The sequence below is a fragment of the Chamaea fasciata genome, unplaced genomic scaffold, assembly GCF_029207755.1.
Source record: "Chamaea fasciata isolate MVZ Bird 193981 ecotype frontalis unplaced genomic scaffold, bChaFas1.0.hap1 SCAF_6, whole genome shotgun sequence".
Classification (NCBI taxonomy): Eukaryota; Metazoa; Chordata; class Aves; order Passeriformes; family Sylviidae; genus Chamaea; species Chamaea fasciata.
The window spans coordinates 2,770,758-2,787,979 of NW_027094091.1; positions in this window are offsets into that span (position 1 = coordinate 2,770,758).

Here is a 17,222-nt window from a genome sequence, read left to right on the forward strand (position 1 = left end):
GGACAGCAGATGAAGGTGAAATCATAAATGACAGATTTCATAAAACAGTCTCACTTCATACATCCTCTTGTGCAGGAATACATGATGTAAATATGTGATTTGAAAAGAATTTGAAAGCAAGCAGCTGGGACTTCACACTGTCAAAACGGAAAGGATTTCAAACATCAACCTTTTGAGAAAATCTGGATATATATAGTTTGCCTTTAATGGCAAATTGGAAGGGGGTAAATGCACTACTGAGGGCAGGATCAGAATTCAAATCTCTCTGAAAAAGGAAACTTGTGTTGAAGGCCTGTGTTATGGAAAATAGATGTGGAATGGTGAATAGCTGACTGGGTAACAGAGGCGGATGGGGGATTGTGATGGGTGACAAGTCAGACATTAATAAGCATTTTGGCTGTAGTACAAAAATGGCAAGCCTCAAATCAGTAGAAGTGTCATGGACAACAGAGAAAAATTTATTCTCTGTCCAGTGAGATCTTGGGACTGTATCCAGTTTAGGCACAACTCAACACAAGAAACATGTTGACAAATTAGAGTACAAAGAGGAACAATAAAACCGATAAGAAGTTTAGAAAATAGGAACTTTGTGGAAGGAGCAATGTTTGTTTAGTCTAGAACAGACTGAGGGCAGATATAACAGGCTTGACAATGTAAAAGCCTTTTACAAAGAGGATGGCTCCTCTCATCTGCAGGGGAAAGGAAAACAATTTATCCTGTATATTTTCATAATAGAAGGAGTACTTCATTAAAATACCAAGATCTATCACATATGGATAGTCTTGTTCATTGCACTTTATAAAGACCAAATTAGATAAATACTTTTTTTAACTTTTGGCATCCTGGTTGTAGGTATTTCTCCCTCAGGGCACCAGAGTTGCACTAGATCCCTAGGGATCCTTCTGATCCTTTGCATTTGCATGATTTCGGGATTTAATTTGACAAAATAGAACAGCTTTAGCTGGAGGGATCAAAAGCCTCCCATCTGTAAATGTCCCAGACTATAGTGGATAGAAGCCAAAGGAGGTGATGATTCAGACTCTTTCATGTCTAGTTGTCCAACCACTAACTAAAAAGGCATTATTGCCCTTGGTTGTGCTCTGTAGGAATAAACCGTGCTTACATCACTAGAGCAAGAGATAGGGGAAACCTGTTTTCTTTCAGATTTTTTAGGCTATAGCCGTATCTTTGGCACTGTCAGTGCTAATGTGCTTGTGATCAGTGACAAAGCTGTAAGTGTTATGGGATTTAATCAGGTTGAAGAGTTCAGGAGAGATTTTGAATGGTGGTTATACCAAAACATTGGATAGATGCTTAGTAAGGAATGACGTATTCTACAGTGACTGAACGGGCTTTGGTAAACCCAAGCTAAACAATAAAAAAATCTTTTTGGAAGGTTTAACATTTTCATTGTATTATTCTTGTCCTCAGACAAGCTTAGTGCTTGTGAATGAAAGTAGATATGACAGCAAAAGAGACAGACATTTCTTTATCTGTACAGGCACAGCACAGGCACAGCATGAAATACATGATGCTAAAAGGCTTTTTCAGTTTATGGTAGGATAGTCCAGTCTCCAGGCTGATGCAGAAACAATCACTTACCAAAACTGATGATTTTGCTATGGGTGCCTGTCCAGTGGGAAATGAGATTGAGAGAGGAGTGCAGGCTAATGAACAGCTGTCACTAATATCATGGACTATAAACCCATAATTTAGAACAGAAATGTTACATCAATTGCATGTTACTGGTCTGTTCAGAAATTTATTTCCACTACTAAAACATTTTTATAGGCAGAATTGTTTCAAATGCACATTTTTATTTCAGCTGAATGTAAGACTCCCTAATGGTAACTGAAAAAATTAAGCTACTTTCAACATTTTACAACATTTATCAGGAAGAATCAGATGTAAGAGTGGGTGAAGCATGACACAATCCTTTCCAGTAATTTTCCTTGTTATTTGTTTCTTCTGGCTTATGTTGCTTTTCTGTCCACTGCCCTCAATGAAAATACTTTGAAGTACTATTGTGTGAGCTAGACAGATGAATGGTCAGACATTCAGCACCTGACACCAAAGCTCCAGAACTCAAAACTCATGCTTATCAGCTGCTTAAAGCAATCTGAAACCCATAGACACTTATAATTTTGGCCAATGGATTCTCTCGACTGATATTCATCCTGTGGTATAACTTTAGCTTCTATGTCATGAATAGCTCAAACCTCAAATCTAAGTCCCATCAGAATCTGCTAACAAGATATTTCTTTGCTTATTTTGACCAGCAGCTCAACCAAGAAAGCAGTTTCAAACTTCCTTTATAAATCAATCTTTTAAAAAGAGTAACAGCAACAGGTTGCCCTCCCTAGTCATGAGGCACTGTTAACTTTGGGGTGGATGTAATAGAAAACGGAGGAAGTTATAACAGAATGTTCCAAACAGGTCAATAAGACTGTGAAATCACACAGGCCCTCTCTGGCTTTGGGTTTCCCACAAACTGATGGGTACAATTACTGAATATCTTAGTATTTATCCAAAGGTCCCAGATAATCATATGTGGGCATTGCAGTTTCAAAAGCAGTTCCCTATTGGAATAAAACTTTCTTTTGGAAGAAGAAGTCCCACCTGTAAAACAGTGGGGCAATTGCCATCTACCTACTTTTGCTGAGTCTCAGTTGTGTGTGAAGTACAATGATCCCAGTGTTGGAAACTTCCATTACACATCCAAATGACTTTGTTGATTGTCCTATATTGGCCTTTCAGCTTTGGGCACTGTGGTTTGAAGTAGATGAAAACTCAGGCAAGCACCCTGAAGACTAAAAGACAACTGCTTTTTCAGTGACCACAGTATTTCTCCAGTAACACTGCAGAAGTTACAAAGGTGTACACAGACATTCCATGGTATCAAATCAGTAATATGTGCAATAAATTATTTGTATTGCTCCCTAAGTTCAAAAAATCTAGATTAATGAGAGCCTCCTAATGGTTAATTGGCAGAGTTCATGCTACTGTGCTAATTTTGTCACCTGAGAGATTTGTTGTAATTGAGTTTGGTGTCCTATTTCAGGTATAAACCAAGAAATATACCCTAGAAAGTACACCATTTTTAGCCACTTGGTTTATCACTTTCATTGCCAAGGATAATATTTTCAAAATTGAAAAACATGCAGGCTTTCTTCTCATACTTGGTGGAAAAAAAATTTCCACTGCTAAACAAACACAAACACACCAGTGGGCACAAATCCTCAGTGAGGTAATGGCAAAGCTCAGAAGCAAGTCTGCAAGAACTGAGACTTGCTTATGTGAACAAAAAATGTTAAATTTATAGGCTGGGTGCTGACTGCTGTCTTCCACAGGTGCTAGACATAATTCAGCAATAGAATTTTTTTTAATGACGGCATACATTTTTTATTTCTGTTTGCTGTTATTTATAGAATGTGCATGTCACAAGACCTTGATCCTAATTACTATCTTCTGATTACTCTTGCTGAGCTACTTTAATTTTAATGGATACTGATATTTGTGCTTGAGACTAGTGGACTGAAGAGACAATGCTAAGGCTGTAGTTTCCAACCCTCATGTTTGCCCTTATATGCCATAAGGCAGAATGAGGCCCCGGTCTTGTTATTAAGAATAACCAGCCCATTACTACAAGCAGTATGGATTGGAAATTATTTTAAAATATTTTTTAAATTAAAAATTACTTGTCTTTTGGTGAAAAAGTAAAGTATATGAAATACTGGCTAAAGTATATATATTTAGCATAATTTTTAATTTTAGAAATGTGCAGGATTTTTCCTGTTTCTATAGGACCAGTGACTTAGTGAGGAAGGAAGAGTGAGATCAATAAGTTATGTTTTTATTAAATTTTAAATTGAAAATTCAGTAATTCCAAATGTACCTCAAGGCAAAATGACTATTACCATGTATATAAAATGAGATGATTCAAGAATATTTTGTCTGTGGGTTTCATAAAAACAGATTTCTGAGCTAAATTTCTCTCCCACTAATGGAAAATTTCTGCAGATTTATGAGCCATTTTGAGTCATGAAATGATACCAGGGCTGATTGTATTTGTCCATGGAAAATCTTAACCTATGTCAAGAGGCTTAAGGGAAAACCAAACAAATCCCATTTTTCTACGGGACAGAACTATGAATCTGGTTGTGAGAATAACAACTTGTGTAAATGAGTTTCTAACCTCTCACATAAACAGCTTCTGGGATCCCTACCAGTATTACCCAGACTTTAACAGAGCAGGCACCGCAGAGAACATATCCTCAAAGCTTGTAAAGAGAACCAAAAATTACCCCCAGGAGGTCTGAAAAGAAATTCCTTCACACATATGTCTATATCCTCTCATGCGTGTAGACAAAATTATCGCTGTAGAATTGAAGACCCTAATCCTCTTCCCTAAAATATCAGTCTAATAGAAAAGATTACAGAACTACTAAGAATTAGAAACAATAGCTAATGATAGATGTAGGCCACAGAAAAAGTCACACCACAGTGAAACTTCTTAATGAGTAAAAACCACGTAATTAAAAAAACAAATAAAAACCCAAACTCAAACAAACCCAAAAACATAAATTCCCTCCTTCCCCTTCACAAAACCAAACCAAAATAAAAACCCAAAGAATGACCATCATAAGTACCTATAGCATGGAACATAGCACTATTTCACAGAAATTTTCTGGCCACAGAAATTCAGAGTTTTGTTCTGTCTTTCCATTCAACAGTCTGGACATCTTTGACCCAAGTTATGCACAAATATTTTTTTCAGGAGCTCTTTGGGAAGGAAGCCAAAGACTTTCCCTGTGACCTTACACAGTGATGTCCTAAAAATATTTCCTGTGAACAAAGGTGTTACCCTGTGGTTTTTAGGGAAATGAAATATCCTACATTGTAAGAGTCTGAGGTGTATTGCCATGTCACCGTGTCTGATCAGTTTTCTATCTGCAGGAAAACAAGATATATATTGACTTCGATATGTGTTGAATTAAAGGTAACACCCTCCCAAGCTCAGCTGAGTGCTGCTTGATCAGACTCTGAGAAATGAAGAACATGTTGCCAGTGAGTTAAGGATAATGTAGCCCAATTCTTTTTTTCTAAGATAATCTCTGCCTTCCTATGAATTCTATAGTGATAGCGCTGGAGTAAGGGATAATGAGACTAATATAAAAAGAAAATAGAAAGTATACTGAAAACCAGCTGCTTGAACTGATTTCAAACTATGTATGCAATCAAAAAAATGGTAACAATTTGTCTGTCTATAGCATGTCAGATAATTTCTAGGTCAAAACCAAAATGAAAGACTAGAATTCCTACTACAGCAAAATTTTCCACTATGTCCACTGTAGCATGGTAATTTCTTTGAATTATTATTGCATAGAATATTCTCCTATCTATGAGGGTTTCAAACTCATCACTGAAGAGGCCAAATGCCAAATCTGACGCAATGCCAAATCAAAGCAGTGTAAAAACTACAAGAAACTTGAGTGAGTTCTTGAAGAAGGAAGCCTGTTGTAAACAAAGTTGCTTCCTTATGGTATGGCTTCCATTGAATAGAAGCATATTTCCACAATTAAAAGTTTTCATTAACTAAGGCTACAGGCCTTAATGTAGCAGACAAGCCGAAGGCCCTGTATTACCTTCTTTGCTTCTTTGGCAAAAGCATGGTTGCTAAATCTCATATAATCTGCTGATAACTACTTTCTGAAGGACTTTTAGTGGCATTCCTAAAAGAGTAAGAAAAGAAACAACAAATATTTAAAAATAAAATATGTATCAATGGATACCACACCGGGGGTGTAAAAGAGAAGGTTGGCAAAAATAATGCAAATCGTGCTTGTGTTTTCTACAGGAGACAGATCAGAACACTTCAAGGTCCTTAATTTCGTATACATACACTGAAATAATTTTAGGTTTTTCCTTTCTGAAATTATACTTTCTTCCATCCCACAATCCGATTGGTATCATCAGTTTGGTACTGGTGCAGTGGAATGGAATTGATGACACAGAAGGATCCTTGCCCAACCCGAGTGAGTCTGTGTAATCAATTTTTTGCTAACACATATTTTTCTGCCTCTCTGCTAATCCTTGCAATGCAGGATACGTTCCTTTCTTAAGGGAAGGGATATTCCTTACATTTTAAAAAACACAACCCTTTGAATGCAAATAAAATGACTAATGCTTCTTAAGCTCACAGTGGTTCCATGCAGTAACTTAAATGAGAGGCTGTTAGTTCATCTGTGTTTGAAAACCAAAACCAGGCGGATTAGCTTGTTAGAGTTCTCACAACACATAGCTATGAGTTATGATCATGGTGGGGAATATATATCTTTTTCAGTTCCCTTTTTTTAAGCTTCTCTTTCAGCTGTTTCATTATATTGGGATTTTAGGAAATGGTTGCATCTAATCTCTTTCTAAAAAATCTTACAGAGAAAGAGGGAAGGAGCAGATGTTATTTTCAAATGTGAAAATCTAGCTAAAAGGATGAAACATGAGTTTGCTAGAAACAATTCATAAACCCCACACATTCTTCTACTCTCTCTGCTGTCTAAGGGAAGCCAAATTTGAAAAACAGTTACAACAGGAAAAAGAGATATTGGTCTCCTTCTAAAAGCATATTCTTCAAGTCTTTGCAAGAATTTAGGATGAATTAATGTAAGATGCCTGCTGGTCACTGTTCTCTGTGTGTACATGAAATGCCTAGTGAAACAAACTCATCAAAAGAATTTGGCATAAAGATACCAACAGTGTGGATGGTCATGGGCTTTATTAGAGAACAGGCAGCTCGATATCCAGCCTGGTCAGGACAGGACAACTATATGCAAGCCAAGAAGCAAAGCTTTTCATGTGTAAGGAAGTTTTAACCGAAAAATGACAAGTATTGCATTTCAACTCACAAATGCACTGTTTTTTTGTTGTAAAGAGCTTCTGCTCTGACAGTTCTGGCAGCAGAAGTGTGCTTTGGGTCCCTTTCCTGTTGATGCCAGAGTCAGTGGGAGCACCTCCACTGCTGTGAGAGAGTGGATCTGCTGGATTGCTCAGCATGCTTTAGGAATGCTCTAGAACCCCCTCCAATTTCTTTGAATTTGATAAGCAGTGTGGATGCTCAGTGCCTGACAGAAATTCCTGAAAATGTTCATCAGGACCCATCACAGCAACATCTTTGCACTGTACAACACTTCTCCACTGTAACTGCTGTGGTGACTGCCCTGCCTCAACCCCCTGCTGTTGGGCAATTGCCAGACCTGCTTTGCCTTTACTGGGACTACAAAGTAAATTCCCACTACAGAGCTCTGGAGCTCACTGACTGAATCAAACTTCGTTGGTAGTATTATAAAATCTGGGTCTTGGATACATATCTGGTATCAACTTCATCAGTTTTATCAGGGATGTAGATATCTATCTACAGGACTGAGATGAAAACGAGCCATTAGATGAGCATAAGTTTTGATTCTGACCAGCTTCACTTTTATTTGAAATGAAAGAATGGAGTCTGGATAGTGTCAGTTTGGAGGACTATTCAGTCTCTCAAGCTGTTACCTTTACTTTATATAGCTTATCTAATTCCCATCTAAACCAAAGAAAAGATTGATGGTGTCTTCTGTGAAAGATGAACTAAATCCTTTTCAAGCTCTAGAATGAAACAAGACACAGTGCATGTGATTCCTCTTCCCTAATTTCAAGGTCTGAATTCAACTGTCTAAATATCAATGCAGATTGTGATTTTTAGCACTTTAATATATTCAAGACATTTGCAAGGCTGCCAGGAAAAATGGAGTATATGAGAGAGCTATGCTCTTCTGCAGTGCCAATGCCCTTTTGCAGGCCAGATAGAATGCAGCCCAGATGGCAATAGATCCATATGTGTGCAACTGGATTGAGCCTTAAGTAGTTGCAAAGGACATTTCTACGTGTAACTCAAGTATCCAGGCTCATCTTAATATTAATGGAATTAACGTATCAGTTAAATACATGGAATTATTTCTCTAATCTGAAAGTAGACACCCACATTTGATGAAATTATTTGCACCTTGAATTCAATGGAGGATATTCATGAAAAGTACTAAATTTTCTGCTTGTCTTGAACTAAACGTTTTGCCATTCTATAACTCAAAGTCCCTAAAAATAAAAAAGTTAAAGAGCCTCTGTCTTGTGCTTGATAACCAACACTGAGTTGAAGTTTTCATTTTTCTGCCAGTGCCTCCAGGTTGATCCATAAGGATTTTCTCTCCTCAGAGAACTGTAAAGGCTCTCCAGACCATATAATTTTTTATATCTCCTGCAAATTGTGTACAACTGTTTCATTGTAACCATAGGCTTAGGTATATAAGAGGGAGCTTTCAGACTGAAGAGACAGACTTTCTAATATGACATCTAAGTTCCCTATACATTTTAACCTTTTCACTAGCTAACTCAGTTTGATCTCTCTAGTTGTGTCTTGAAATTCTTGTATTTGTATTCTGGAAGTTGTGTGTATTGTGAAAATTTTAGCCTGCCTGCGTAGTAAAGAACCTACTTACACGCCATTGATTTAAAGGTTTCTGAAATTGTGAGGTGCTTCCAACTCAGACACTACACAGACTTAGGTTTTCATCTCTCCAGATTTTGTAGAGCAATGCAGGCTCAGGGTGGCTAGAATCTGGATGGCAGCTGTGATCTCAAAGGATTGCTGGATGCTGCTGTGAAAGGGTGGCAGTGATTCAGAAGACAGCAGTCTTTCTTCCAAGTGCCCGATGTGCTTCAAAGAGGCCCTGTACTGCTGAGAAAGATAAACCTGACTCTTGGTGGCCTGTGGTTAATCAAAGATCTTATTGAACATTTCACAAGGGAAAAGACACTGACCTCAGTGTCCTGGAGAGGTTATGTAACACCAGTAAAACCAAGTCCAGAACATTTTGGGTCTAGTTTGACATTCCTTACTCAGAGATAGGTGCCAGGATTTCTCCTGGTGTGCTCTGGATTCAAATGAGCTCTACAAACCAAAAGCTGCATTGGACTTGGCCCCAAGTTCAGCTCCCTTCTAAGATCTGCTGTCAGCTGTGCATTGAGAATTTCAAAAGCAGATGGGCTTTTGTTCTGATTTGGTTTTGATGCTGTCAGGTGAGTGGGAGTTATTTGAACTCCAAAAAATGAAGTGGAAACCAAAAAGCAACCAAAATCCCAAGTGATCCTGTCCATGAGCAGATGTTTTTAGACCACGGCCATCAAAAAGCCTGTATAATAAAACATTAACTACAATAGAAAAACAGATTGTTGGCACTTTGTGCACGTCAAGAAAAGAGAGTTACAAAAATGGGGAAAAAACATTTTGGTGTTGCTAAATCATGCGTATTTACTAAATATTGATACCAGATGACTTCCCATTTGTTGATAAAATTATTTCAACATGATAAATGCTTTCATCTAATAGGTTTTTTTGAAACATATAAGATGAGGAACACTGAACAGGAGAAAAACATTATGAAGAAAAGGTTGCTTTATGTAAGAACAAGCAAAATGTTGAGTATGATATGTAGGGACAACCATCATCACAATTCACTGGGTTAGTTATATACCCTGTGGATACAACAGACAGACTTGACTACAGTCCCAATCCAAATTGGAAGGAGAATGGATTGAGAGCAGGTCTGGGGAAAAGATTTAGGGGTGTTGGTGGATTAAAAGGGACCTCTATAACTTGATAAATTATATAATTTATGTGAGTGAAGTTCATCACATCCATATCAGACATCTGGTATAAGAGTCACCTGTTTAAATGTGGGAAGTGAATGAGGCAGGGGATGAATAGAAGAAATGAGGAGAGAGATTCTTCAAGAAACCAGATAAGAGACAAAGGTAGCATTAAACAAAGTAGTTCTGACGAGACAACCTCTCAAGAACCTGGGGAAATCACTACTGACAGGTTAGATGGAGAGCCAGGAGGAGTTCCTTTCACCCTCTGTGTGAGAACAGCACACAGTTCTTTTCCTTGCCTTTAGGATGAGTTCTCTAATTCTTATACTGCTGTATAAAATATGACTAAACCTTCACCTCCTTCACATCTTCTGAAGAGAAGATTTAGGCCAATGCACAGTCAGGGATTATACCCAGATGCCTCAGTGCAGAAGCTATTTCAGTCCTGGGTTTGTTTTGCTGCAGTTATTCCCACCTGGCAATGTCACACTTGGCCTGTTTTGGGGATTTTCAGCCACCTGGTTGTGAGGAACTCCATCCCCTCTCAGTTGCTCATGTCTTTGCAGCACTGTGTAACACCAAACACCTCATCTACTGCCTTGGAAAATTGAAGTTCATCCTAATCCTACTAAGGGTGCAGTGCCTTCTTCCTTCTTTAAGGATAGAAGGAAGGGGTGGGGAGAGTGGGAATGGAACTCTGAGGCTCTTTGACCTGACTGAATGGCAGTCCAGTGGAGAAAAGTGCATTCCATTTGGGACCCGAGTGGTTCACTGCTGCTGTTCCTGAACACCAAGAAACTGGCAGAACCATGAAAGAACTGTCCTTGCAACTCAACCTGCCAAAAATGTCCAGTGTTAAAAGATGTGTCTGTGGAAAAGCTTAATGAGTCTGTCTACCAATAGAGAGGGAATTTTTGAATCCCCGTTCTCCCTCGCAACAACGAACATCACATTACTTGTTCATTTTCAGATTTAATCTCAACTGCAAACACTGATATGTTCATCTTGTTCTCTTCCATATGTAGTCACTGCTCTCTCCTAACAACTCTGAAATGCAGCTGCTCCATGACAAGTAAAGGATGAGGAAACAGGCATGCATGACTCCTTGACTAGTAAAATTTTCCAAAGACTGGGCCAGGAGCACACAGAAGTCCTGGGGATAGCAGTAAATATACATTCCCTTGGGACTTTGGAGTGGAGAGAAGACAAGCATCTCCTCTTTTTCCTCCTTTACATAAAAAAAAAACAAAAAACAAAAAACAAACCAAAACCCAACCCTTAAAGCACTTGTGTTTCCAAACACATTTTATGCTCCAATTTCACTGGAGCAATAGATTCAGTAATTTCCTTATGAAAATTCTTCTAATTTAAAGGGCCTATTATTTATTCTTCTTTTACTTAGTCATCACCAAAAAAAGCCATAATGGCTTTTAACTTATTTGGATAAAGCACACTGATAAAAGAATTTGGTGAGAATACTGATTACGCCCATTATTTTTTTTTTTTCAGCATGAAACATTGTGGGAGATTTCCTATACAAGGCAGCTCTTGGCCCCAAATGGAAGAGGAGTGTGAAGCAGACGTGAAAGAATTACAGCTCCCATCTGTCTTTCAGGGGGTTTTGATAACATACACAGAATTTCAACAGGCCTCTATGTGGAGGGGGTGGCAAGCAGAAAGCCTTGTTGTGAGCACCGGTGACTTTTCACAGATAGTCATCCATGGAGACAAACCAGAGAAAAGAGATTAATGAGCTGGAATAACATGATCTTGAAGAGTACTGTAGTTTGTGCTGCAATGTTTCTTCACACTGCACACATCTGTCACAAACAGGCTCATGAAATCATTTGCTGTTTGCTTTATCTGCAGAAACATTCCTTGTGTGCTGACATCACACAAAACGTGCCAGGGTAAGCAAATGCAACCCTGTGGCAAACAGCTCGGACCAACAGTAACACCTGTCTTCTTAACTTGCTCTGGCCAATTATTTCACAGGGCTGAGCTAATAAAAATTCCCATAGCTTGGGTGAGAAGGGGTAACAACCACTTCTGCAATCAGCCCTTACGCTCAAAGCTATTCTGAGTCACATGGTTGGGTTGAGAGCTCCAGTTTAAAACAGTAACCGTAGGATGTGAGAAAACCGCTGCTTCCAAATAACAGCACCATCTACCTATGGTAGATTCTTTACTTTTTTCCAAGGACCTGTTTTAAGTCACCATAAATGAGAGGACACTTGTTGAGACAGCCATGCACTCAGAGTGCTTGGACAAAACTTCAGAGGGCTTCAAGTATCGGCACCTTGTTATCTAGACATCTTTCATACCTTTTCTATGTAGCAATCCTATGGGCAGCTCCCCACAGCTCTGGCTCTTTCTCGCCTTCTCTCTTCCTTCTGCAGTTCAGAGGCAAGACTGCCTTTAGCACTATCTCTCTCTGTCTTCCTACAGACACTGGCCCTTTGGACTAACCTTATCTTCTCCACACTTGTTCCAATGTTCTCCTCTCTACGGTTTCCCTCATCCTATCAACCTCCCTGTCCTGGCTTTTGAGCTTCTGCTAGCTCCTCTCTTCTGCCATCATTCCATCTTCACAGGGAAAAACTGAGGCTGCTTCATAGTTTTCCTCATTGTGCTTATGTTAGTTTTTCTTTAATTCCTCAGAAGTAGTTCTACTTGCCTTTAAATTTTAGGCCTCTGACTTAACCCAAAATTTCCAACTCTTATAATTTTATGGCAAATCTTGAAATTTGTGGTATTTTTCTTCAAACATTAACTACTGCAGTAATTTGAGACTTTCCATTCCATAATAAAACAATTTTCCAGTCCTCATTTCACAGAGGAAGCTCAAAAACACAACTCCCAGGCTTATAAAAAGACGACCATAAACACCATCCCCCAAAAAGAGGTTTAAATTCATAACTAGAAAAAGGCTCAGGAGTTTGAAAACTTGAGATTGGAAAGACTCCTAGACCCACATTTCTTCAGCAATCTTCCTTTGGACTGACCGTTTAATTAGAAAAATTTGATGAGAAACGCGTCAAATACTCTAGGCAAGCACCATTTTTATGGTAAATCCCCTAGCCCTTTCCAAATTAAATTGAAACATTTGTCCTTTCATGAATTAAAGAGAAGAAAGGCTTCTTCATAAATTTAAACTTATGATTTCTCGAATTAATTCTATATTTGTTTCTCTAATTAATTCTAAAACTCTGTACTAGTCTTCCCATCCCCATCCCTCTTGGCACCCACCCTGCAGACCCTCTCGGAGAAAGATTGGCTGATGTCCATTGACATCCACACCATCCTTCCACAAAGCCAAACCACCATAAAAAGATTCATAAAATCTGCAGGCCCCTGAACCTTGTTACTCTGCCAACAAGGAAAAAACCAGTCACATAAAATGGGATGGTATCAAGAAAAAAAAATTAGGGAAGAGATGGAAAACAGAAGGTTGATTTTGGGAAGTTTTAGAAAATATGCAGAGTTATATACTGAACACAGAGTGATACCAATAATAATAGTACAAAGGGAGCAAGTTGGGTTAATACATGGAATCTGCATTTCTAAAAGAGTAACTAATTTACAAGAAGTCTTTTCTTACTTGCTGAATAGAATACAGTTAGTATAGGTCTACTATAATACAGTTAGTATAGCTCCATCACAGTATTTCCTCCTCTTGGCAAGATTCTCTAATCTTGCCAATCCTTCCAGGAGATAATACATGCCATCTGGAGGAAACGTTTCTCTTTTTCCTCACCCTCCCATCTGCTATATATTTCTCTTTGATCCTCTACCCTCAGAACTTTATCCTCTGATCATCCCTAGACCTCAGACTCTAGCTGTACAACCATCTTCACTTTCAGTCTCACTGTATTTCTCTTTGGGTTTTGCCTTGTGGTTTTATCATACTACTGCAACTCCTAGCCCCCAATAGTCTTAGCAGAATCCTCCTTCATCTCTAATTCCAATCTGTCTCTTTCGTTCTTTTATCTTGAAAATGTGAGTGGGCTTCCTGAACTCATTTAAGGACTTCTGCTATCCAATCACATGCCCTTTAATCAGGCCGATTGTCTGCATTTCAGTGACACAAGCAGAAATAAAGTAGGAAGGGAGTTCAAGATCCTACCTATCCAAGACAGGATCTGTTCTTTCTAGAGTAATTTCTGAGCAAAATCTGTATAAGCTTTCTTATAAGCAAGGTCTTTAAAAACAGAGATTCCACATATTGTCCACAATACTCAGTTCCAGTCCTTTGCTATCTTTATGTTTAAAAATACACTTTACACTGAAGATAATCTTTGTAGTACTAGTCCTAAAATTCCCTAGCAGCATTTTGAGTCTTTTACTTCTTAAGCTACCCCAGTGAACACAAATAATAGATTGTTACTCTCTTTCAGCAAACTTTTACATATTTGAATACTTTTATCATGTCCCTATTCTGTCTTCTTTTGTCCTAGACTAAACAATTTCAGGTCTTTAAAGCTTACCTTTAAGTCATATTTCTAAACCTCTAATGATTTTACACTCTTGTGGATTATCTCCAACTGATTCATGTACTACTTTTCAAGCATAAAATGCAAATATAGACACTGAATTCCAACTGAGATCTTACCAGCAGTGAGGAAAGAGGAAACAGGAGAGGTAAGGTGGTGGGGTCTCTCACAAGCTTCCAAACTTACGTGGGGAACTGCACTGAGCCAGTCAGTCTCTGTTTCATTACTGGATTGCTCATTACTTGTACCAAAGTGTAGCACTCTGCAGTTGCTTTTATTGAATTGCATCTTATTTATGGGAAACACTTCTCCATTTAAAGAAATAATCGGAAATTTCAATTTTTCTCTTCTTTTGTCTTGCACTCAGCTGAAGGAATCATAACAGTGCTGGGCTCAAGACATGTACCTCTAGAAACATCCAACATAATTTGTGATGGACTTTGAAGGACTGATGACTATTTGGACAGCAGAATTCCAAGAAGCGGAATTGTGAAGTTTCACCCAGATGTTAATTTCACTGTACAAAAATATTATCAAAAGTATTACTAATACCAGTATGTAATTATGTGACACCCACAGCTTTTTCACAGTCTACAATACATATAATTCTATTGTAGATGAAATTAGGCTTGTGAGACAAGGTATGTTCTTAATCTTAATTTTTGTTTATTACTTTATGGTCTTCTGAAGACTTACAAGCTGATTTTATTTTGAATGTACTGTGAACTACTCTTCTAGGTTGATTATGGCATTTCATTAAGAGCATCCTAAGGTGAAAAATATTGGCCCAGCCAAGTAGAAAAAGTCTAAAAATGACTCCTTTACCTCATTCCTTAGAAATTAAGTCCCCTTTAATACACCGTATCCTTTTTGATGAGCAGGGTGTTGCAGGACATGTATATTCACAGGGATACATCAGCTGGGATTAAGTTACTTGAAGTTCTAGACAGTTGTTCAACAGTAAAGCCACGCATGGAGCAGAAAGAAGCAAATTCCCATTTATGTTTGTGTTTTCCTTCAATTCACAGTAACCATTTATGACAAGGAGTTTCTATCACTCACAACCATTTCCATGTGACTGCTGGTTCCACAAATTCGAATCACGCACAAATCCATGAGCTAGAGCAAATTCAGTGTGGGCCTGGCAGCATGTCCTGTTTGAAGAACCCACAAAAGTTTGACCTGAAGGAGATTCCTCTCTCTTTCAGATAGTCCTTCACAGACTGAACTGATAGTAGCTGGTGTCACCACTCTCCCTTTGGAGGCCAGCAGGAGATAAGGATCAATAGATCAGTATTTTTAGAGAGCTAAAAACTTTGGTATTCTGCTGAGCAGTGACGCTGCCTTGGGTCTGCTGAGCCTCTCACCCCCTCAGCAGCCACCTGAGCTTGCACAGTGCAGCAAGGAGAGGGGGCTGCAAGGCAGGAAACCTGCACTCCTAGGTGGGTTTGATCTCTCCTGTCTTTTTGCTTCTGAAAAAACCCTAAAATTTCTAAAACTATTTAAGAGAACTGAATTTTCTAGTGTAGATATAATATTTACCTGCAACACCACAACACCAAAGCCCTGTCCCTGTTCTTAACCAGAAAGATCAGAGAATTGACATTGCCTCCCACAGCTCAGGAAAAAAGCCTGAAATTTTGCTACCTGGATTTCATGGAGGGGAAAAACAAAGGCATCTTTTCTTTCCTTCTTTCCTTCTCCATTCTTCCTTCCTCAAACACATCTCTTTATAAACACCCTCACACATCAAACAGCTCTTCAAAACACAAGTTGCCTCACTTTCTTCCTCTGGACACCTTTCATTTTTATGAATCAGTATTTTCCAATAAAAAAAGAGATTGTTATTTTGTGCCCAAACACCTGCTCAAAAATGCAGTTAACTTTTGACTGCAGAATAACTTAACAATAAAGTCTGAGATACAACTCCCCCTTCCACAGCTACAAAAAAGCCTGTTAAGACTGCAGCAAAATTTATAGCTTATGATTTCTAGGCCAGTTCTGTTATTAACAGTCTCAATTTCCTCTCCTTAAACATACTAACACAAACTGTTCTTTTGGCTGGAGAGGGAGTGAAGAACAGAGCAGGCTGTGGCATTTCCTTCAGATCATCCTGTCTCCGTGCCAAAAGCCTACCTTTTTTCTCCTACACCAAATGCAATGAGTTCAGAATAGCTGAATACATATTAGAGGAGAAAAAGCTCTGGCTCTTTTACTTTGCTTTCAGCATACTTTCAGAGCATTTCTTGAATAGACTTTTGGATTCATTAACATTTCCAAAGGTTATTTATTTATTGTTTCAGGCAGAACACAAAAACGAAAAATCACCTCTGCTTTTCAATTACTATTAGGGGATGGAGGAAAGAGAAATAAGTTTTCCTTAGAAGTATATTTCTAGGGCACAGCTTGCCTGGCTTATGAAGACAGTTGAGAAAGTTCTCTTTGTTTGAACTGATGTGTTTGTGAAAGTCTTCTTTCTCCTCCCACCTCTTCTTTTCTTCTTCAGTGTCCAGTCTTGAAAACAAATGGACAGATGTTCTCTTGGATCAGCTTGTGAGACTTGCAATGTCAGGAGTGCAAACAGACTTGCTGTTTAGTTCAGGAAATGAGATGCAGGCAATCTGATAAATAAACAGTGTTTATTACTCCAGTTTAAAATACGCTTTGGATTTCTTTTCAAAATACTCCTACGAGGAACTGAGGATGAATATTAAACAAGTGCTTCTAATTTAGTGATCTCTATGGCAAGGTCAGAGGGTCTTTAACTTACACAATTTGTATAGTTAGGTTATAACAGCAGTGTGTTCCTGATCTTTAACCATACTAAAGAAACAACAAGAAATTTGAGTTACATAGAAATTCACTCCAAAGAAACTTATAAGACCTGTGAATACACCAAGATGAATTAGAATAATAGGATTTAGGATTGTGTGTGAATTGGAATGCTTTGTGACTTTAAGTAAAAGACACACAGAGATTTAAAGAGATGGCACATAATTTCCCAGTATGGATTGGGACAAGGCAGAGTAGAAAATATTCTTCTACTCAAGC